Here is a 24,061-nt window from a genome sequence, read left to right as displayed (position 1 = left end):
GAGATCTTCTGCCAGCGTTCAGTAGGCGTTCTGTAGGAATTGTTCCACATGTAGATGTATTTCTGATGTATTTGTGGGGAGGAAGGTGATATCCACATCTTACTCCCCCACCATCTTGAAGGTCTCTCCTAATTTTTCTTGAGTATAACAATTCTAGTGTGTTTGAAAGGGTATTGCATTATGGTACTAGTCTGCATTTCCATCAGCACTACTGATGTTTTACATCTTTTCATGTCCTTGTTGACCATTTTTATGTCTTGCCTGGAGAAGAGTCTGGTCATGTCCTTTGTGCATTTAAAAAATTGAGTTCTTGGAATTCTCTGGTGGTCCAGTGGTTAGGACTCCACACTTCCACTGGAGGAGGCACATGTTTGATCCCTGGTCGGGGAACTTGGATCCTGCATGCTGCATGGCCCAGCAAATAAAAATAAAATAAAGGAAAAAAATTGAGTTCTTTATGGTTTTGTTGATGAGTTTCCTGATATGTTCTGGATAGCAGACTCTTACTAGTTGTATAGTGTGAAAATACTTTCTTCCATTCTGTGGGCTGTCTTTTCACTTTCCAGATAGCATTTTTGATGTGATAAAGTTTTTAACTTTGAGGAAATACTGTGTATCAACTTTTTCTTTAATGCTTGTTCTTTGGTGTCAGATTTAAGAATCAACTGCCAAATGCAAGGTCTTGAAGACTTATTTCCTTGTTTTATTTGAGGGATTATAGAGTCTTCCCTTGGTATCTACTTTGCTAGGGTTTCAGTCTGTGGTTAGAGCCACTGTCAGGGTATAGGGTTATAGTCAGTATTATGGTTCAGCATTGGGGAGTCAGGGGAGTGGGTGATGGTTTAAGGGTCAGGGTCAGGGATTAGAGCTGGGGTGTCGGGATGGAAGGTCTAGATTCCCAGGTTAAGATTGTTAGGTGTAGGGCTATAGGTTAGGAAATGAGGGTTATAGGTTAGGGTTAGGGTTACAGTTAAGTTTAAGTGTAACCTGCCCTCATTCTCCTTCTCCCTTCTCCATCTCCCTGAGGCCTCCAGGATGGACAGGATTCTCCCAGGGTCACACCTGAGTCAGGTAGGTGAGCTGTATCATTGTTTTTCTGCCCCGCCATCCCCTCCCTGTCCTGGGCTCTAAGAGAAGAATGAAATGTGTGTCCTTGTCTCTGACTGTTTCAAATACAACTCAACCTCAGTTGAGGGTTGTGGAGGGCATCTGAAGTCACACAGTGTTTCCCTCTGCCCTTCCTCCCAGTTGAAAATTGTGGTGCTGGCCCCACTCTGCCTGGGCAGTCCCAGGTTCCAGCACAGTTCTGACACGAGGGCACTCAGAAGACATGTGTGGATTTATACAGGACTGTGTGCAGTGACCAGCTGGCCCTCAGGTGCTGCCTTCTTGAGGGCTGCTGAGCCCTCCTGGGACTTGATAGATCCTTTGTCCCATTTGAGCAGGCATCAAAAGAAAATGAAATCTCAGACAGGGTAACCCTTGACCTCTGACCATCAAGCTAAGCACCCATTGTTTCTCCAGTTCAGGCAGCCTAAGCCCTGTCAAGCCCCCATGACCAATTACACCTAAGCTGCATATACAGCCCCTAGGGATGTTTCCATTACCAACATCCCTGTGGTTGAGAAAAGGGTCTCCTCCTTCAGAGCCTCTTAGCCTGGCAAGACAGGTAATGAACCTCAAAATGTTGAGTGTGGTCCTGCAACAAGAACCATGTGGCAGATCACGGCCCTGCAATCCTTTGGTCTTCTAGTCGTTATAAACTTTTGACATTTATACTTATTAAGCATGAAAGATATGGGGGCAACTGGGCCTCCCAACTGGTGGTTTCCCAGGGGCTGTGTGGCATTGGAGAGCCAAGTGCACCCAGGTGGACTTTGAAAAGTCTGTTGACTATGAATTCTGTGGTATTGAATGATCCTTGAGCTTCCCAGTTCTTCACTGAGCAAGAGTCTCCTTACATCCCTAGCCCTTGGTCTCTGCTCTTTGTACAGGAGAGAGAAGAGACTGGAAAATGAGCAACGTTGTTCTTCGAGGACGGTGAGTAACATGGCCAGGGAGCAGGCATGAATCCTGGGCGACCACCTCCCAGGAACAAAAATGAGGTCCGTGTGTCTTCCTAGGGCACATGTGCTATTCTGGGCCAGTGTCTGAGATGCAAGGACCCAACAGCCAAGGAAGGATACTTGAGTTTACCACCGTCCTCAACCTTGCTTTTCAGCAAATGAAAGAACTTCTTGCTCTCGTGGGAGTATAGCAAGAGCCTCGGGTGGGTGGCTGCAGCCCTGACCCTACGTGAATGCTTTCCTACCTTATGCTTCAGATTCTGTTATGTGCATCAGGCCATCACTGATATGGAATCTGCTGCTTTCACTGAGGCAGCATCTGTCCTCATGTCCAAGTGCAACACATCAGCTTTCCTGTGGGAACTATATCTCACCTGCTTCCAGTCCAAACAGTTTCAGAGAGCAGACCCCACATTCCACTCACCTGGAAGATGGGTGGATGATCCAAGTCTAGCCAATCCCATTTTCTGTCCTCTGCTTGCTGTGATGGGTTCAAGGATGAGAATGTGACCCAAGCCAGGCCAAAGGCGTTCCAAATCATGGGTTTTCATGGAATCCTAGGGAAGGCCAAACCCTTCCAGGTAGAACCGACGTGGAACAGGTGCCTGCCTGGAGTTGCTGGAGGCCCTGGATGCAGTGAGGGAGACTGTGCCTGTGCATGGATGGCTCAGGCACTCAGCAGGATGGACAGTTGGAGAGGGACCAGGTCACCAAGAGAACATGAGCCCTTGGGCCTGACACCTCCAACCCCACTCTTCAGCTTGTCTCTTGTATTAATTTACTTCTATCATTTATAATAATATTAATTTACTTGACATGAGTAAGCATTTCTAGTCCCTTGTAATCAAAAAAGTCCTGACACATCAGGACCAATTGGGTGGGCGTGTCTTGGGGAGATGAAGACCCTGGGTGGGGTCAGATCTTAGGGGAGCTGCCAAACAGCTCTGTGCCTGTTTCATCTATGTCCCAGGAGAGGGAAACCCCAGAACAATGAGAGAAGAACTAGCCCGGAGAAAGGGTCATAGGATGGTTCATTGGTGTGCTTGTATTTTCTGTATTTTAGGGTTCGTTTTGTGTGTTATTAGGAAATCATCTTTTTATTCTAGATTTACAGGGCGATGTAATAGCTTGCTCTTATTTGATTTTCAATTTCACCTCTCATCCTAGTTTTCTACAGAATTGTCACAGTCAATGAACAAATATGGATACATTACTATGAACTAAAATCCATAATTTATTCTGGTTCCCTTAATTCTACTTTTTATGCCATCGGATCACACCCAGGGTATCATATGGCATTTAGTCATCATGTCACTTTAGGATCTTTTTGGCTTTGACATTTTCTCACAGTATCCTTCTCTCAGTGACCTAGGCAGTGTTCAGGAGGACTAGTCAGGTATTTTGTAGACTGTATCACTTAGTAAATAACTTCATGTTTTTCTTGTGTTTAGAATGGGGTTTTGCATTTTGAGGAAGTATATTGCATGACTTTTTATCATGGGAATGTACTTCAAGGCAGCTTATCACTGTTCATGTTAACTTGGCCTTCCTGGCTCAGGTAGTGTTTGTCAGATTTTCCTCACTGTGACATTACTTTTTCCCCAAGTCTGTACTGTGTGTTTTCTTTAAGATGAAGTCACTATGCAGGACCCACACATCAGGAGATAGAAGTTAGCACTATCTTCTTAATAAGTGACTAGGTACAAACATCAACTATTTGGAATTCTTCCACATAGAAGATTTGTATTAAACATAACTCATAAACACACACACACACACACACACACACACACTGTTTAATCATTTATTTTTTTACCATTGTGGACACTCCACCCAGATTTTTATTTTAAGCTTTTGGTTATAAATCAGCAGAACAGTATTTGGTTGTTCAATTCACTCCTGCTTTGCCTACTGAGAGCTCTTTCCATGGACTCCTGCTTTCTTCTGACACAGTTCCATCTTGTGGGTTTCCTTTCTTCTTGGTACACATCTTTTTATGTGCTTATTGACCATATGCATTTCTCTTCTAGAGAAGGGTCTGTTCAAGTCCTTTTCTCTTCATACAATTGGGTTGTCTTTTTGTTTTTGATGATTTGTAAAACCTCTGGATGTATTCTGAAGAACAGACTTCTCACTCTTTCATAGAGACATACAAGCAAGCAGGCATGATTTCTAAATAGAGAAACATTAGGCCAGGAATCTGTAGACCTAACATATTCTGCCCCCTAGTGGCCGATGTGCAGGGCATATTTTGGAGGGGTCACAGAGGTCATGGTGTGGTTGTGACAGTCATTCTTAACTTTGAGGATAAAAATCTGCAGTTCTACCTGGGGTCTTGGGATCCATCAAGGAGATTTTTCTGAGTCACCCTGAACACGAAGAGAATCAAGAGCCAAGAGAAAATCTGGGCCGTTGGTTGAGTTGAGGGATGTGCTCAAGCATGTGTATGTGTGTGCTGTTAAGAAAAAAACAGTCACTGATACTTGTTAAACATAGTAATCAGACTTTATTCAGGACCATTAAGATAGGGATACAGACCACTGCCATAGGATTTTACACTGCAGGAGAGAAATTGGGTTCAACTCTGAACACAGCATGGGCAAGTGGGAACTTATAGCCAAGGAGGAGGGGAGGCAGGTGTCACTGGATGGAAAGTTCCTAAGAGGCAACAGCAGGGATAATTAAGGGAGACTCTGGCTAAGCCGACCTGACAGGATTCCCACTGAAGACAAAGGTGGTCAGATATCATCTGAGGGATGGTGAGGATGAGAAGCCCAGTCAGATATGTATAATCCTTAAATAAACTCATGCATATGAGAAATGTAGAACTTTGCCCACAATATGTTAGTCTTTTTTGTTTTAACATCTTTATTGGAGTATACTTGTTTATAATAGTGTGTTAGTTTCTGCTTTATTACAAAGTGAATCAGCTATACATATACATATATACCCATATCTCTTCCCTCTTCCGTGTCCCTCTTTCCCACTCTCCCTATCGCATGCCTCTAGGTGATCACAAAGCACCGAGCTGATCTCCTTGTGCTATGGGGCTGTTTCCCACTAGCTATCTACTTTACATGTGGTAGTGTATATATGTCCATGCCACTCTCTCACTTTGTCCCAGCTTACCCTTCCCCCTCCCCATGTCCTCAAGTCCATTCTGTAGTAGGTCTGCATCTTTATTCCTGTCTTGCCCCTAGGTTCTTCATGAACTTTTTTTTTTTACATTCCATATAATGTGTTAGCATACAGTATTTGTTTTTCTCTGTCTGACTTACTTCACTCTGTAAGACAGTCTCTAGATCCATCCACCTCACTACAAATAACTCAATTTCGTTTCTTTTTATGGCTGAGTAATATTCCATTGTATATATGTGCCACATCTTCTTTATCCATTCATCTGTCACTGGACATTTAGGTTGCTTCCATGTCCTGGCTATTGTAAATAGAGCGGTAATGAATATTGTGGTACATGACTAGTTTTGAATTATGGATTTCTCAGGGTATATGCCCAGTAGTGGGATTGCTGGGTCATATGGTAGTTCTATTTTTAGTTTGTTTGCTTTTTTTTTTTTTTTTTGCGGTACGCGGGCCTCTCACTGTTGTGGCCTCTCCCGTTGCAGAGCACAGGCTCCGGACACGCAGGCTCGGCGGCCACCGCTCACGGACCCAGCCGCTCCGCGGCATGTGGGATCCTCCCAGACCAGGGCACGAACCCGCGCCCCCTGCATCGGCAGGTGGACTCTCAACCACTGCGCCACCAGGGAAGCCCTATTTTTAGTTTTTTAAGGAACCTCCATACTGTTCTCCATAGTGGCTGTATCAATTTGTATTCCCACCAAAAATGAAAGAGAGTTTCCTTTTCTGCACACCCTCTCCAGCATTTATTGTTTGTACATTTTTTGCTGATGGCCATTCTGACTGGTGTGAGATAATATCTCATTGTAGTTTTGATTTGCATTTCTCTAATGATTAATGATGTTGAGCATTCTTTCATGTGTTTGTTGGCAATCTGTATATCTTCTTTGGAGAAATGTCCATTTAGGTCTCCTGTGCACTTTTGGATTGGGATTTTTGTTTTTTTGACATTGAGCTGCATGAGCTGCTTGTAAATTTTGGAGATTAAACCTTTGTCAGTTGTTTCATTTGTAAATATTCTCTCCCATTCTGAGGGTTGTCTTTTCGTCTTGTTTATGGTTTCCTTTGCTGTTCGAAAGCTTTTAAGTTTCATTAGATCCCATTTGTTTATTTTTGTTTTTATTTTCACTTCACTAGGAGGTGGGTCAAAAAGGATCTTACTCGAATTTATGCCATAGACTGTTCGGCCTATGTTTTCCTCTAAGAGTTTGATAGTGTCTGGCCTTACATTTAGGTTTTTAATCCATTTTGAGTTTATTTTTGTGTATGATGTTAGGGAGCATTCTAATTTCATTCTTTTACATGTAGCTGTCCAGTTTTCCCAGCACCATTTATTGAAGAGGCTGTCTTTTCTCCATTGTATATTCTTGCCTCCTTTATCAAAGATAAGGTGACCATATGTGCATGGGGTTATCTCTGGGCTTTCTATCCTGCTCCATTGATCAATATTTCTGTTTTTGTGCCAGTACCACATGGTCTTGAGTACCATAGCTTTGTGGTATAGTCTAAAGTCAGGGAGACTGATTCCTCCAGCTCTGTTTTCCTTCTTCAAGATTGCTTTGGCTATTCGGGGTCTTCTGTGTTTCCATACAAATTGCGAAAATTTTTGTTCTAGTTCTGTGAAAAATTCCAGTGGTAGTTTGATAGGGATTGCAGTGAATCTGAGATTGCTTTGGGTAGTATAGTCATTTTCATAATGTTGATTCTTCCAATCCAGACACATGGTATATCTCTCCACCTATTTGCATCATCTTAAATTTCTTTCATCAGTGTCTTATAGTTTTCTGCATACAGGTCTTTTTCTCCTTAGGTAGGTTTATTCCTAAGTATTTTATTATTTTCGTTGCAATGGTAAATGGGAGTTTTTTCTTAATTTCACTTTCAGATTTTTCATCATTAGTGTATAGTAATGCAACAGATTTCTGTGCATTAATTTTGTATCCTGCTACTTTACCAAATTCATTGATTACCTCTAGTCATGTTCTGGGAGAGTCTTTAGGATTCTCTATGCATAGTATCATGTCATCTGCAAACAGTGACAGATTTACTTCTTCTTTTCTGATTTGGATTCATTTTTCTTCTCTGATTGCTGAGGCTAAAACTTCCAAAACAATGTTGAATAATACTGGTGAGAGTGGGCAACCTTGTCTTGTTCCTCATCTTAGTGGAAATTGCTTCAGTTTTTCACCATTGAGAACGACGTTCGCTGTGGGGTTTTCATATATGGCCTTTATTATGTTGAGGTAAGTTCACTCTATGCCTACTTTCTGGAGGGTTTTTAGCATAAATGGGTGTTGAATTTTGTTGAAAGCTTTTCCTGAATCTATTGAGATGATCATATGGTTTTTATTCTTCAATTTGTTAATATAGTGTATCACATTGATTGATTTGCATATATTGAAGAATCCTTGCATTCCTGGGGCAAACCCCACTTGATCATGGTGCATGATCCTTTTCATGTGCTGTTGGATTCTGTTTGCTAGTGTTTTCTTGAGGAGTTTTGCATGTATGTTCATCAGTGATATTGGCCTCTAGTTTTCTTTCTTTGTGACATCTTTGTCTGGTTTTGGTATCAGGGGGATGGTGGCCTTGTAGAATGTGTTTGGGAGTGTTCCTCCCTCTGCTATATTTTAGAAGAGTTTTAGAAGGATAGGTGTTAGCTCTTCTCTAAATGTTTGATAGAATTCACCTGTGAAGCCATTTGATCCTAGGCTTTTCTTTGTTGGAAGATTTTTCATCACAGTCTCAATTACAGTGCTTGTGATTGGTCTGTTAGTGTTTTCTGTTTCTTCCTGGTTCAGTCTCAGAAGGTTGTGCTTTTCTAAGAATGTGTCCATTTCTTCCAGGCTGTCCATTTTATTGGCATATAGTTCCTGGTAGTAATCTCTCATGATCCTTTGTATTTCTGCAGTGTCAGTTGTTACTTCTCCTTTTTCATTTCTAATTCTATTGATTTGAGTCTTCTCCCTTTTTTTCTTGATGAGTCTGGCTAATGGTTTATCAATTTTGTTTATCATCTCAAAGAACCAGCTTTTAGTTTTACTGATCTTTGCCATTGTTTTCATCACTTCTTTTTCATTTATTTCTAATCTGATCTTTATGATTTCTTTCCTTCTGCTATATTTGGGGGTTTTTTTGTTCTTCTTTGTTTAATTGCTTTAGTGTAGGTTAGTTTGTTTATCTGGGATGTTTCTTGTTTCTTGAGGTAGGATTGTATTGCTATAAACTTCCCTTTTCGAACTGCTTTTGCTGCATCCCATAGGTTTTTGGTCGTCATGTTCTCATTGTCATTTGTGTCTAGGTATTTTTTATTTCCTCTTTGATTTCATTGGTGATCTCTTATTTATTAAGTAGTGTATTGTTTAGCCTCCGTGTGTTTGCATTTTTACAGATTTTTTCCTGTAATTGATATCTAGTCTCATAGCGTTGTGGTCAGAAAGATACTTGATATGATTTCAATTTTCTTCAATTTACTAAGGCTTGGTTTGTCACCCAGGATAGGATCTATCCTGAGGAATGTTCCATGAGCACTTGAGAGGAAAGTGTATTCTGTTGTTTTGGGATGGAATGTCCTATAAATATCAAGTCCATCTTGTTTAATGTATCATTTAAAGCTTGTGTTTCCTTATTTATTTACATTTTGGTTGATCTATTCATTGGTGAAAGTGGGGTGTTAAAGTCCCCTACTATGATTGTCTTACTGTCAATTTCCCCTTTTATGGCTGTTAGTATTTGCCTTGTGTATTGAGTGCTCCTATGTGGGGTGCATAAATATTTACAAATGTTATATCTTCTTCTTTTATTGATCCCTTGATCATTATTTAGTGTCCTTCTTTGTCTCTTATAATAGTCTTTGTTTTACCGTCTATTTTGTCTGATACGAGAATTGCTACTCCAGATTTCTTTTGATTTTCATTTCCATGGAATATCTTTTTCCATCCCCTCCATTTCAGTCTGTATGTGTCCCTGGGTCTGAAGTGGGTCTCTTGTAGACTTGTAGGCAGCATGTATATGGGTCTTGTTTTTGTATCCATTCAGCCAGTCTGTGTCTTTTGGGTGGAGCATTTAATCCATTTACATTTAAGGTAATTATTGATATGTATGTTCCTATTACCATTTTCTTAATTGTTTTGGGTTTGTTATTGTAGGTCTTTTCCTCCTCTTGAGTTTCCTGCCTAGAGAAGTTCCTTTAGCATTTGTTGTAAAGCTGGTTTTGTGATGCTGAATTCTCTTAGCTTTTGCTTGTCTGTAAAGGTTTTAATTTCTCCTTGAATTCTGAATGAGATCCTTGCTGGGTAGTGTAATCTTGGTTGTAGGTTTTTCTCTTTCATTACTTTAAATACGTTCTGCAACTCCCTTCTGGCTTGCATAGCTTCTGCTGAAAGATCAGCCCCTTGTTCTGGGGCTGTGGTCTTAGAAAAGGTCATAGTTAAGGTGTCCTCCTGTTCTGTCAACGTTGGGTGAGGTCTCACCCAAGAGGACTTGGGCCATTTGCCCGGAGGACCGCAAAGGTAAGCCAGGGAGCCCCAGGCAAGGCCACCACCCTGATGCCAACCCTGTAGCCCTCTGAACCTTGCCTGGATGTGTGGAGTGCGTTTGGGGGCTGGATGTTCCTGTCTTGGGGGGTAGGTCTGCCTCCGTCATGGGCAGGCTGATGAGGGGTGAGAAGCCCAGTGGGCTGGACACGTCCACAGCCCTGTCCCAAGCTGGCCAGTCAGTATGGCGTGAGTCCAGACAGTGATCTTCAGCCCAAAGTTTATGCCAAAGACTCTAGGTCGATCTCTTTGGTCCCAGGTGGATATGTGATCCGACCTAGGTTTGTGCCTGATCTGGGAAGAGAAGATCGAGTGGGCAGAAAAAGCAGTGATAATGGCTGGGCAGGGCCCTAATCCCTTCGGGGCAGGCCTGCCCATCTGCTGGTCACTGTCATGGCAGAGCCCCAGGTTGGAGATCGGTGAGGAGCTCATTGATGGGGACAACCAATGCATCTCCACGAGTGTACGGACATGTTGCCCCACCCCGAACCCTGCCCCAACTCCCCATGAGGGCCAGTACCGGCTATGGGTAGTTTGGCCATGAGGATTATCTGGATCCTGGGCGCAGGGGACTACAGTTCCCGCTTCTGGGCTACTAAGAGAGCTCAGCACAGCTGGCTCTGACCAGGAGCACCATGCCATGCTTCCCCCCAAGTCAGCTGCAAGACCTGGAGCTCACCAAGGAGGAGTACAAAGGTGAGCAGTCTGGGGCTGAATGCTGGGCCCCACAGGGTGAGACCCCAGGTGCTGGTCTTGGGCCTGGACCAAAGGCTGGCCTCAGACCACCAATCTGGTGGACAGCAATTTGCCTACACATATGAACAGAGGATTGGTCTCAAAGGAGGGAAAGGTCTGAAGGCACCCACAACCCCCAAGCCCCAACCTCCAGCCACATAAGGGTCACAGATGGTAGACCAAATTACGTATGGGAAGGAGGGGCAGACGAACAGCCATCCAGCTCACCGAGCTGAGTCCTATGGGGCATTGGCCATGTCCTGCCATTCCTGGAGGACCCAGAGAGATGGTGAGGGAGGAAGGAGAAGAGGGCCAGTTATTACATACACCTAACTCTAACCCTGGCACACGGCCTGCTTTCATTTACCAAGGCAGAGTAAGTCATCACCATAACAACAACATGGTAAGAAGAAAGAAGAAGTATCTGACGGCAGAGGAAAGACTCCAGTTGACCCAATTCTCTTAATAGAAAATGCTGCAGGCAACCCCAGCCCCTCCACAAAAAATAAAACAAAACAAAACAGAACAAAACTCTGGAAACTCAGTTCAATTGTAGGGTAGAAACTTCATTGACGCTACAGAAATCCATTGTGTTTCTCTACACTAACAACAATCTATCTGAATGAGGAAGAAGACAACCCCATCAACAATGATGGTAAAACACAAAGAAAATACCTATGAGTCCATCTAACCCACGACCTACAAGACCCGTAGCTCAGAAAACGGAATGAGAGACATACTGATGAAAGAAAATGAGATGACACACATGCAAAATGGAAAGATAGGCAGTGCTCATGTATCGAAAGCGTCCATCTTGTGCAAATCATTCCACACACCCGAGGCAATCCAGAGAGTTGATGCCATTGCTCTCAAAATACCCACAGATTCTCTCAGACAAGTATAACCTAGAATACCGAAATGGGTCCGGAAACCCAAATGAACCTAGAGAGTTTCCATACACTCTTCAGAAAGTAGTGCAGACTTCGGACATCCAACACTGCCTGATTTCCAAATGGATTGCAAACTAGCATCATCAAGACAGCATGGCATTGGCACAGAAGACAACCACATAGATCCAAGCAAGGGAGCAGAGAGCCCCCAAAAAAGCCATGCTTATGCCATCAAAGGAGGTGAGAGGGTCCATGGGTACAAGAGAGCCTGTGAATTGAATGGTTCTGGGAAAACTGGACTGCTCCATGCAAAAGCATCACACTGGATTCCTTTCTTGTGCCACGTACAACAAGAACCTCACACCAAATCGACTACAACATCATAAAACCTTAAGCCAGCCCAGCCCTAGAAGAAACCCATAGGCAGTACATTATTGCACCTCAGCCTTAGAAGCATGTCTGTGGATCGTTCTCCTCAGGCTAGGGAAAGAGAAGCACAATAAGGCAGTTGGGGTTCCAGGCGACTGAAAAGTGTTTTAAACGTCACAGGAAAAGTGTCCTCACGATGAAAAAGGCAGCTGAGTGAACGTGAGAAAACATTGATTTGCCAATGATGGAACTGACGAGGGGATCAGCTCCAATATAGACTGAGGAGTCACACAGTGCAAGCCTTCCAGACGCAAAAATCCTAATTTGAAACTGAACCCTAACAAGGTGTGTTTGTGTACGTATGTGCACTTGTAGGTATTCTATATATAATATACCAGATTATATATAAAAAACATATTCTATATCATGAATTGATTATATAGAATAAGTTTAGGATACATATTTTATATATTATAGGCAATGTGTATAATATATATATTATGTATCATAAATTTTTCTACATAAAACTTATATAATACATACATATTGGGGAAAGCTGGGAATCCAGAATCCATGAAAGCTGTTCTCCATCCCGTCCCAGCCACTGAGTGACCTGGTCCCTTTGGCTGACAGGGTCTTCATTGTCTTGCCAGGTGTCAGGCCTGTGCCTCTGAGATGCGAGAGCCACGTTCAGGACACTGGTCCACCAGAGACCTCCTAGATCCACGTAATATCAAACGGAGAATGATCTCCCAGAGATTTCCTTCTGAACGCTAAGAACCAGCTCCATTCAACGACCAACAAGCTACAGTGCTGGACACCCTGTGCCAAACAATAAGCAAGAGAGGAACACAACACCATCCATTAGCACAGAGACTGCCTAAAATCATAATAAGGTCACAGACACCCCAAAACACACCACTGGCTGCCATCCTGCCACAAGAAAGACAGAATCCAGCCTCATCCATTGGAACACAGGCACCAGTCCTCTCCACCAGGAAGCCTACACAACCCACTTAACCAACCTTAGCCACTGGGGGCAGACACAAAAAACAATACGAACCACTCACCTGCAGCATGTGAAAAGGAGACCCCAAACACAGTAAGTTAAGAAAATGAGAGGGCCTCCCTGGTGGCGCAGTGGTTGAGAGTCCGCCTGCCGATGCAGGGGATGCGGGTTCGTGCCCCGGTCTGGGAGGATCCCATATGCCGCGGAGCGGCTGGGCCCGTGAGCCATGGCCGCTGGGCCTGCGCATCCGGAGCCTGTGCTCCGCAATGGGAGAGGCCACAACAGTGAGAGGCCCGCATACCGCAAAAAGAAAAAAAAAAAAAAAAAAAGAAAATGAGAAGACAAAGAAACACACAGCAGATGAAGCAGCAAGTTAAAAACCCCAGGCAAAACAAATGAAGAGTAAAGAGGCAGTCTACCTGAAAAGGAATTCAGAGTAATGATAGTAAACATGATCCAAAATCTTGGAAATAGAATGGAGAAAATACAAGAAGCATTTAACAAGGACCTAGAGAACTAAAGAGCAAACAAACATTGATGAACAGCACAATAAATGAAATTAAAAATTCTCTAGAAGGGATCAATAGCAGAATAACTGAGGCAGAAGAACCGATAAGTGACCTGGAAGATAAAATAGTGGAAATAACTACCACAGAGCAGAATAAAGAAAAAAGAATGAAAAGAATTGAGGACAGTTTCAGAGACCTCTGGGACAACGTTAAATGCACCAACATTCGAATTATAGGGGTCCCAGAAGAAGAAGAGAAAAACAAAGGGACTGAGAAAATATTTGAAGAGATTATAGTTGAAAAGTTCCCTAATATGGGAAAGGAAATAGTCAATCAAGTCCAGGAAGCACAGAGATTCCCATACAGGATAAATTCGAGTAGAAACCTGCCAAGACACATATTAATCAAACTATCAAAAATTAAATACAAGGAAAATATATTAAAAGCAGCAAGGGAAGAACAACAAATAATATACAAGGGTATCCCTATAAGGTTAATGGCTGATCTTTCAGCAGAAACTCTGCTAGCCTGAAGGGAGAGGCAGGACATATTTAAAGTGATGAAAGGAAAACACCTAGAACCAAGATTACGCTACCCAACAAGGATCTCATTCAGAATTGAAGGAGAAATTAAAACCTTTACAGACAAGCAAAAGCTAAGAGAATTCAGCACCACCAAAGCAGCTTTACAACAAACGCTAAAGGAACTTCTCTAGGCAGGAAACACAAGAGAAGAAAAGACCTACAATAACAAACCCAAAACAATTAAGAAAATAGTAATAGGAAATACATATTGATAACTACCTTAAATATAAATGGATTAAATGTTCCAACCAAAAGAGATAGACTGGCAGAATGGATACAAAAACAAGACTCATATAAATGCTGTCTACAAGAGACCCACTTCAGACATAGGGACACATACAGACGGAAAGGGAGGGGATGAAAAAAGATATTCCATGCAAATGGAAATCAGAATAAAGCTGGAGTAGCAATTCTCATATCAGACAAAAGAGGCTTTAAAATAAAGACTATTAAAAGAGACAAAGAAGGACACTACATAATGATCAAGGGATCAATCCAAGAAGAACATATAACAATTCTAAATATTTATGAACCCAACATAGGAGCACCCTAATACATAAGACAAATGCTAACAGCCATACAAGGGGAAAATGACAGTAACACAATAATAGTAGAGGACTTTAACACACCACTTTCACCAATGGACAGATCATCCAAAATGTAAATAAACAAGGAAACACAAGCTTTAAATAGTACATTATACAAGATGACTTAATTGATATTTATAGGACATTCCATCAAAAACAACAGAATACCCTTTCTACTCAAGTGTTAATGGGACATACTCCAGGGTAGATCATATCTTGGGTCACAAATCAAGCCTTGGTAAATTTAAGAAAATTGAAATCATATCAAGTATCTTTTCTGACTACAACACTATGAGACTAGATATCAATTACAGGAAAAAATCTGTAAAAAATAAAAACACATGGAGGCTAAACAATACACTACTTAAGTACCAAGAGATCACTGAGGAAATGAAAAAATACCTAGAAACAAATGACAATGAAAACACGATGACCCAAAACCTATGGGATGCAGCAAAAGCAGTTCGAAGAGGGAAGTATATAGCAATACAATCCTACCTCAAGAAACAAGAAACATCTCAAACAACCTAACCTTACACATAAAGCAATTAGAGAAAGAAGAACAAAAAAACCCCAAAGTTAGCCGAAGAAAAGAAATCATGAAGATCAGATCAGAAATAAATGAAAAAGAAATGAAGGAAACAATAGCAAAGATCAATAAAACTAAAAGCCGGTTCTTTGAGAAGATAAACAAAATTGATAAACCATTAGCCAGACTCATGAAGAAAAAAGGGAGAAGACTCAAATCAATAGAATTAGAAATGAAAAAGGAGAAGTAACAACTGACATTGCAGAAAGACAAAGGATCATGAGAGATTACTACAAGCAACTATATGCCAATAAAGTGGACAACCTGGAAGAAATGGACACATTCTTAGAAAAGCACAACCTTCCGAGACTGAACCAGGAAGAAATAGAAAATACTAACAGACCAATCACAAGCACTGTAATTGAGACTGTGATTAAAACTCTTCCAACAGGGCTTCCCTGGTGGCGCAGTGGTTGAGAGTCCGCCTGCCGATGCAGGGGACACGGGTTCGTGCCCCGGTCTGGGAAGATCCCACATGCCGCGGAGCGGCTGGGCCCGTGAGCCATGGCCGCTGAGCCTGCGCGTCTGGAGCCTGTGCTTCGCAACGGGAGAGGCCACAACAATGAGAGGCCCACATACCGCAGAAAAAAAAAAAAAAAAAAAAAAAAAAAACTCTTCCAACAAACAAAAGTCCAGGACCAGATGGCTTCACAGGAAAATTCTATCAAACATTTAGAGAAGAGCTAACACTTATCCTTCTCAAAATCTTCCAAAATATAGCAAAAGGAGGAACACTCCCAAACTCATTCTACGAGGTCACAGTCACCCTGATACCGAAACCATACAAAGATGTCACAAAGAAAAAACTACAGGCCAATATCACTGATGATCATAGATGCAATAATCCTCAACAAAATACTAGCAAACAGAATCCAACAGCACATTTAAAGCATCATACACTGGGGCTTCCCTGGTGGCGCAGTGGTTGAGAGTCCGCCTGCTGATGCAGGGGACACGGGTTCGTGCCCCGGTCCGGGAAGATCCCACATGCCGCGGAGCGGCTGGGCCCGTGAGCCATGGCCGCTGAGCCTGCGCATCCGGAGCCTGGGCTCCGCAACGGGAGAGGCCACAAAAGTGAGAAGCCCGCGTATCACCAAAAAAAAAAAAAAAAAAAAAGCATCATACACCATGATCAAGTGGGGTTTATCCCAGGAATGAAAGGATTCTTCAATACACACAAATCAATCAGTGTGATATGACATATTAACAAATTGAAGAATAAAAACCATATGATCATCTCAACAGATGCAGAAAAAGCTTTTGACAAAATTCAACACCCATTTATGTTTAAAAAAAATCCCTAGAAGGTAGGCATAGAAGGAATTTATCTCAACATAATAAATGCCATATATGACAAACACACAACCAACATCGTTCTCAATGGTGAAAAATTGAAAACATTTCCTCTAAGATCAGGAAGAAGACAAGGTTGTCCACACTCACCACTATTATTCAACATAGTTTTGGAAGTTTTAGCCACAACAATCAGAGAAGGAAAAAAAATAAATAAAAGGAATCCAAATCAGAAAAGAAGAAGTAAGTCTGTCACTGTTTGCAGATGACATGATACTATACAGAGAGAATCCTAAAGATGCTACCAGACAACTACTAGAGCTAATCAATGAATTTGGCAAAGTAGCAGGGTACAAAATTAATGCAAAGAAATCTCTTGCACTCCTATACACTAATGATGAAAAATCTGAATGATAAATTAAGGAAACGCTCCCATTTACCACTGCAACAAAAAGAAAAAGATACCTAGGAATAAAGCTACCTGAGGAGATAAAAGACCTGTATGCAGAAACTATAAGACACTGATGAACGAAAATAAAGATGATACAAATAGATGGAGAGATATACCATGTTCTTGGATTGGAAGCATCAACATTGTGAAAATGACTCTAGCATGCAAAGCAATCTACAGATTCAATGTAATTCCTATCAAACTACCACTGACATTTTTCACAGAACTAGAACAAAACTTTTCGCAATTTGTATGGAAACACAAAGACCCCTAATAGCCAAAGCAATCTTGAGAAAGAAAAACGGAGCTGGAGGAACCAGGCTCCTGGACTTCAGACTATACTACAAAGCTACAGTAATCAAGACAGTATGGCACTGGCAACAAAACAGATATATAGATCAATGGAACAGGCTAGAAAGCCCAGAGATAAACCCACGCACCTATGGTCAACTTATTTTTGATAAAGGATGCAAGAATATACAATGGAGAAAAGACAACCTCTTCAATAAATGGTGCTGGGAAAACTGGATAGCTACATGTAAATGAATGAAGTTAGAACACTCCCTAACAACATACACAAAAATAAACTCAAAATGGGTTAAAGACCTAAATGTAAGGCCAGACACTATCAAACTCTTAGTGGACAACCCACTCAGAACGCTCTATGACATAAATCACAGCAAGATCGTTTTTGCCCCACTCCTAGTGAAATGGAAACATAAACAAAAATAAACAAATGGGACCTAGTGAAACTTAAAAGCTTTTGCACAGCAAAGGAAACCATAAAGAAGATGAAAAGACAACCCTCAGAATGGAAAAAAATATTTGCAAATGAAGCAACTGACAAAGGATTAATCTCCAAAATTTTCAAGCAGCTCATGCAACTCAATATCAAAAAAGCAAACAACCAAATCCAAAAATGGGCAGAAGACATAAATAGACATTTTTCCAAAGAAGATATACAGATTACCAACAAATATATGAAAGGACGCTCAACATCAGTAATCACTAGAGAAATGCACATCAAAACTACGAAGAGGTATCACCTCACACTGGTCAGAATGGCAATCGTCAAGAAATCTACAAACAGTAAATGCTGGAGAGGATGTCGAGAAAAGGGAACCCTCTTGAACTGTTGGTGGGAATGTCAGTTGATACAGCCACTATGGAGAACAGTATGGATGTTCCTCAAAAAACTAAAATTGGAACTACCAAACGACCCAGCAATCCCACTGCTGGGCATATATCCTGAGAAAACCATACTTCATAAAGAGTCATGTACCACAGTGTTCATTGCAGCTCTATTTACAATAGGCAGGACATGGAAGAAACCTAAGTGTCCATCAACAGATGAATGGATAACGAAGATGTGACACATATATACAATGGAATATTACTCAGCCATATAAAGAAACGAAACTGAGTTATTTGTAGTGAGGTGAATGGAACTAGGGTCTGTCCTACAGAGTGAAGTAAGTCAGAAAGAGAAAAACAAATACTGTATGCTAACACATATATATGGATTTAAAGGGAAAAAAAGGTTCTGAAGATCCTAGTGGCAGGAAAGGAACAAAGACGCAGATGTAGAGAATGGACTTGAGGACATGGGGAGTGGGAAGGGTAAGTTGGGAAGTGATAGATTGGCATGGACATATATACACGACCAAATGTAAAATAGCTAGTGGGAAGCGGCCACATAGCACAGGGAGATCAGATCAGTGCTTTGTGACCACCTAGAGGGGTGGGATAGGGAGAGTGGGAAAGAGGGACATGCAAGAGGGAAGAGATATGGGGATATATGTATATGTATAGCTGATTCACTTGGTAATAAAGCAGAAACTAACACACCATTATAAACAAGTATATTTTGGTGGTCTCCTTCTCCCATCTCAAGAGCCAGGAGGAGTGCAGAACTTGAAGGGCCCTTGGACACAGAGGACACCAGCTAACCAGGAGCTTAGAGGGCTTTTCCTCCAGAGTTTTACTAGCCTTTGTAAATCTGAAAGATGATTTATTTCCTTTGTATTACATTATTGTCTAGATGAGGGGTTGGCACAGTTTCTTAAAATTGGCCAGAGGGAAGATATCTTAGGCTTTAGTAACTGTTTTACAGCCTCTGTCACAGTACCCAGCTCTGCTGTCATCCTCTGAGAGCCACCATGGAAAACGTGCAGTGAATAAGCGTGGCTGTTATTTCCTAGCAAGACTTCATTTACAAACATGGGCAGCAGCTGAAGTTTGCTGGTCCCTGGTCTATACTTAGGTAAAACGTAAAATGTAAATGTATCCTGTCAGTGTGACTTTCTTTCTGTCTGTAATCATATGTGGTCACCAGCCAGTCACATAACAGTTACTGACTTTTTTTTTCATGAAAAATGCAGTTCCTCTCCCTGTGCTGTGTCGCTCACTGTCCAAAGGCCTGCCAGGTGGGAAGATGCAATGACACAGTGTTTCGTGGTGACAGAAGACTTGAGTTCCAAGTGGTCACTGTGGCTGGAGCACAGTGTCCAGTGTGAGGGGCGGGCATGGGGGTGTCATCTGCAGAGAAGATTCTGTTTGTTACCTAGAACCTTTGGTGGAGGCTTCTGGAAGACGGGTTTAGGAATTGGAACTCAATCCTGGGAGTTGTGGGGAAACACTGGCGAGTTTTACACAGAGAAATGTTTTGTTTATTTATTTATTACCATGCAGAACACTAAACTTTATTCACTTTATTTATATATTTAACAGTTCTAAAGTATTTACTTCTTGCTTTGACCAAAAAATGAAAGAAATACAGGAGCACTGCGCAACTCCTCTTTAGGAGAAAAGGGTTATATATACAGCTGCGGAGAGTTACGGTTCCTCCTTGACATATGACGAAAAACAGTAATAAAAAAGTGCTTCATTGATCAACAAAGGGCTAAGAGCTGCAAGCATTTATTCACACTATACAACAGACACAAGAAACATGTATCATAACCTCTGGCACCTGTCACGAGGACCTGCCCAATTTTTAATTAGACTGACTGCTCCCTACCTGCAAGGCCAGACCACACAGAGTGTGGAAAACTTACACCCTGTTTCATTAAATTCAAATTCTGAGAAACCTGCTGTCACTGGGAAGTCAGAGACATGCTCAGATGCTCTTGGATTTGCCTGGACTGACAGTACCATGGAAGGCTTCTGGGCCACGTGTTAACTACACCCAGGCACACATAGGAGCCACCTTCTTGAGCCACAACTTGCCCCTAGCCAGGGAACTGCTTCCAAAGGGTGAAGTGAGTTCCCAGGTCTCACCCCCACTGCCCACCACAATCCACCCTGTTAGCAGTTAGCAGCTGTTAGCAGAGACAGGCATGGCCCTTCTCCCAAGAGGGAGGGCAGGCACAAGACATGGATGCCGAGATCACAAAGCACAGACCTAAACTCAGCAGAGGAACGTTTTAGAGACACCTTTCTGGGTGCTTGTGGAGTCTGGACTGAGGGGTGTTCTGTGAGTCTGACTTGGAGGCTGGAAGATTTTGAGTAAATGATGTGGGGATCCAGGGGAGCAGAGGTGCTGCCCTCAGCTGTGGACGTGGTGCTGGGGATGCAGAAGGGGCAGTTCTGATGATACTCGTAGATTAGTGGTTCTCCCAATGCGAGCAAGTATTGAATCACCTGGAGGACACTTGAGCAAAATTACTGGGCCCACCCCAGAGGTTCTGAGTCAGGAGGTCTGAGCTGGGTTCTCAGGTGATGCTGCTGCTGGTGGTCCGAGACCACCTTCTGAGAAGCTCTGCCTTGGAAGGTCCAGATGATGAGCCTCAGGGATTTGGCTGATGGTATAAAGGTGAGGGAGAGGGCAGGAATAAGGAGGGTATGTGACCAGATTTCCAGCTTGGGCGACAGGGGAGAGGGTGGTGCTCTATACTGTGTGAGGTAAAGGAGGAGCAGGTCGGGAGAACAGTTAATTCAGTTTAGGTCTTATTGAATTTACGGATAATCTCCTGAAAGGTACTCAAATGTAACTGGTTACTTGTGTCTAGGCATCAGGACACAGAGCCTAGAGGGAGAGAGATGGAGGAATCTTCACCTCGTAGATGATCCCTGAAGATGTTATGCATTGAAAAGTGCCTGCAGATTGAGAATCAAGCAGGGCCTGACATACAGATGAACATGTATGCAACGGGCAGGTGGAAAGCCCCATGGGGTAGATAAAATGCAGTCAGAGTGGGGGCAGAAATAAAGATTAAGAAAACAGATTGTGTATTAAGTGATGTAAAAATATTGCTTAGAAGTCAAGGAAGAGCAAGACTGAAAAGTAGTCATTGAATTTGCCAAAGTAATCGTCAATAACCTTGCAGATGTAGAGAGCAGTCTGGGTGGGGTGCAGGGTCGCTGGCCAGGCCTCTGCAGGCTGAGGCTGGATGGAGAGTCAAGGTTAGATAGGGAGATCAGAGGGGGTCAGTGCAGGTGTGTGATGAGAGCCAGCGACTTTGTGTCAGGTGTGTTATGAGTGGGGAAAGAGAAGTACCTTTTTTTAAAAAAGCTTGGGAATGTTTACAGCCTGTGCAGATGGTGATGGGAGGGATCCAATAGAGAAGGTGAACTGATGGATAGCCTGTGGTGCTGGAAAGCAGAGGGAGGGCATGTATACCTCAGGTGGGGGTTGGCCTGGGACACAGACAGGAACACATGTGTGAAAACAGCCGTGGGAAGGGGGATGCAGTGCAGGTGGGCTCTCTAGGTGGCTCACGGGAAGGTGAGGGAGTGCTGGCACCTTCCGTTTTCACTGTGCATTAGGTGACGTCCACCTCTGCATTGGGTGAGTAGGGGCGTTTGAGGCCAGATGTTTGAAAAAGGTGTGTAAACGGTTCATTTGGATGTCCCAGAAGTGGGACTGAGGGCCCGCAGGAGGGATGGGGGTGCTGTGGAGGCCGGCGGAGGTTCAGGGTGGTGGGTTAATGTTGGCTCTGCCGCAGCACTAGGTGTGACAAAGGCAAAGCAAGGCATGGAACTCAGGCTGGCACTGTGCCGGGTGATGCATCTGAAGGTGAGTGAGGATGGGAGTTGAGAGTGGAAAAAGCTGACAGATGAGGTCACTCCAGCTTAGAAAGGGGAAGTGACTTACCTGTGGCCGAAATTCTTTGGGCAGAGACAGAAATCTCAGTCTCCTGACATTCAGGTCAATCACTTTCCTGCACACCACCCTGCCTCTGTGAGAGAAGGAAAAACTTCTTCCACTAGAAACAAGTTCTAACTTTCCCCATGTTCTTGGTGGCTAATGGTACCATCTCATTCCTTAACAGTGGTTGGTAATGAGTATTTCTTTAACGAAGCAATTGTGTGACTTCTGGCTCAGGTTAATGTGCTGTAAAGAATCCTGGATATTTTTTAAGCTGTTTGAAAAAGATTTTGGGGATCCTTGTAAGTAAATACTGGGGTTTCAAAGGTGGCCTAGGAAGAATGGAGCTAGTATTAGTAGCCTGAGAAATCTGCATGGAAAATCAGTACCCAAAGATGTACTTTAAATACTGCCCTGAAAGGAGAACTTTAAAAACGAGAATTTTCCCACAGCGTTCCATATGAGAACCCCAGTGTCACAAGTTCACTCAGAGCAGCCGCCTGGGAGGAGGTCTGTTTTGTTCAGAGACTGAAGGGCTGGGCCGTGGGTGCAGCTCAGAAACGTGTTGGCGTGTCCTGATACCTGTGAGTCTGGAGAGACCACATGTGAGCCTGCAGGTTAGGAGTAAGGCGCCTGGTTGTTTTCACCATGATTTTTTAAGGCCAAGCTTCTCGAGATACCAGATGGGCTGTAGTGAAGGTCTTACTGATCCCGTCGGGGGCATGAGAATAGGTTATCCTTGAAAACAAAGCATCTGATGCAAAGTCAAAATATAACTGAGGTTAGGGATTGACATTAATGGAATCTGAATCTGAAAGTGGCCTCCTTTTGTAGTAAATATTGGTTGTATGTTGTCTATATATTTACTGAAGGTGGACGGGGAAGAGGACGTCTGGACACGTGGAGGTGGAGAAGGAGGACAGGTGAGTCCTGAGGAGGGTCACAACACACAGTGGAGAAGGCCTTTCCAGTTTTCTATTATGAATGCAACCAATGTTTACTGCAGTACGAAGTGATTTTCAGAATCAAAATAGATGGCAGTGGAAGCCAGGGCAAGGTCCCAGGAGAAATCCTGCATTATGCAACTTAGAATGCTGATCTTGATTAATGCTTTGCAACACAGGCTCTGAGATTCGTGCAACAAGAGGCAGAGGGTCTTTGAGGGGCCCCCATTGATGCATCCATCACTCCTGTTCCCAAGTGTCAGTTACGGAACTGAAAGACAGTGGTCTACCTATGCTGACTCTCATAGTACTTGGGAGAAGTACAATATATACTGAGGAGTATAACGTCTTGTTTGCTATCTAATAAGAAAAATTTACTCTCATACAGGATATATTGACTTGATATTTAAGAAGCTGCCCCTGATTTATCGGGCACCGATCTGATAGAAGTATTGTGTCATTTCAGTTGACAACTGCTATAGGCGCATTCTTTAAAATGGTATCTTGACAAAGCAGGAATTTCAGACTCACTGTGGACACAGGCAATGAAAACCTAAAGGTGGGCAATGGTTTCTTTAGTGTGAGTGAGAAAATGCGAGAGGGAGTGATTAGGTCCAAGGCAAATGCAGGTTAAGTGAACCCACGTGGGTGTGTTTTGTTCCCTCAGTCCCGGTGTTAGGAATGAGGAGAGTCAGAAAACTGGGGCTTATTTCTTGTTCTTGATACCATGAGACACATACTGTAGATGACCTGTGGCCTTGAGGATCCTGGTAACAAACTAAACTGTTTCCATACTTCAGCAATTCTCTGTTTTGCAAAAAAAATAAATAGGTCTGCAGGCATTATGGGGGAAACTGAAAGTGGTCTTGGGGAGCACACATTTATCATCAGGGGAGCTTTTTTTCCCTTTCAAAAAAAGTCTTTATTTTCACAGTGCCTGGCCTAAAGTAGGTCTCAGCGAATGGTGTTCTTACAGCAGCATCATTTACAACAAAACCCATGAATAGCAGCCAGCATTTAGTCTAAGAGCTAAGCCCTGTGCTTAGTGTTTACCATAGATCACTTAAATTGATTAATTTTAATGTAAACATTTATGTATTTAACCCTATTTCCATTTCCTGGTGTGAAAACTGAGACTTAGAAAGTGTCGCTTGCTAAGTCGCACAGTTCTGTAAGCGGCAGAGGTGGAAGCCACACCAAGGAAAGCTGATCCCATGTCTCCTGCCTTTTCTTTACCTCCTGTAGCTGATCTTTTGCCAAAGCTGTTGATTCA

At 42.7% G+C, this 24,061-nt stretch overlaps 1 long non-coding RNA gene across 1 annotated transcript; it reads left to right on the top strand.

Annotated features, from left to right (window-relative positions):
• The first annotated feature begins 1,033 nt into the window (after positions 1-1,033).
• On the top strand, positions 1,034-22,750 carry LOC308621025. The gene is made up of 3 exons (XR_014016373.1): positions 1,034-1,071; positions 1,995-2,040; positions 22,717-22,750. It is a non-coding gene; the product is annotated as an uncharacterized lncRNA (long non-coding RNA).
• Positions 22,751-24,061: the final 1,311 nt, after the last annotated feature.

This window comes from Mesoplodon bidens, assembly GCF_964165515.1.
Source record: "Mesoplodon bidens genome assembly, chromosome: 1".
Taxonomy (NCBI): domain Eukaryota; kingdom Metazoa; phylum Chordata; class Mammalia; order Artiodactyla; family Ziphiidae; genus Mesoplodon; species Mesoplodon bidens.
Note: the sequence above shows the minus strand (reverse complement) of the source record. Positions and strands in the feature narration are given on the sequence as shown.